The following is an 811-nucleotide window of genomic DNA, read 5'->3' as shown; positions in this document are numbered from 1 at the left end:
GCTACACCAGACACCCATTACAAGGCATCCAGCTCCAAGACTGCCTGGCTACACTCCCAGAGACAACAGGAAGCCCCAAGGTTTTGAACACTCAGTTTAATTTAAAACAGGCACAAGTGCAAACAATTCACAAAAATTTCTAGGGAAGATGATTTTGTTTTTAAAATTGACCCTTAAAAAAAGTCCTTGCCAATTTCTTTGCCCCAAAGCAGGTCACTAGGGAGCAGAAGAATTTAAAAATAATATCTAGATAGGGTCCAGACTCCTGAAGTTCTTCCCTGGAATTCCCTGTCTCACAACAGCCCTGAAGGTGGGGAAGGAAGGAGGCCAGGGTGACAGATATTTGTGGAGGCAGCTTGGGGCAGATAGTTCCCACATATGGAGTGCCCATTCCCTTGACATGAGGGAACCCTGGGAGGTGGTTCACCTTCCCCAGACCAGGGTTCTGAAGAGAAGAATGAGTCCCTGATGACCTGGGTATTGAGATGAAGTTGACAGGTGAAACTAAGTTTATTCCCTTATCATTCCTGTCTCTGGCCCTTGGACTTCACAGTACAGGAGAAACCCAGAAACCTCCAGAGCCCTCAGGATGTGTTAGATTCAATCCAGACCTCTTCACTGGTTGGGTAGAAACACGGGGACGTGAGGGGTGGGAAGCCAGGCCAAGAAAGCAGGTCCTTTCAGAGTAAAACTTAGAGGAAGAGAGGATAGGGCAGCCTGCCTGAAGCTGGCTGTGGGTGACCTGAAAGGACCCAGGCTGTCAGGATGACCTTCCTCCCCTTACACACACACACACACACACACACACACA

This window comes from Galeopterus variegatus, unplaced genomic scaffold (assembly GCF_000696425.1).
Source record: "Galeopterus variegatus unplaced genomic scaffold, G_variegatus-3.0.2 Scaffold959, whole genome shotgun sequence".
NCBI classification, from domain to species: domain Eukaryota; kingdom Metazoa; phylum Chordata; class Mammalia; order Dermoptera; family Cynocephalidae; genus Galeopterus; species Galeopterus variegatus.
The sequence above is the reverse complement of the archived record's forward strand: the minus strand, read 5'-3'. Positions refer to the sequence as shown.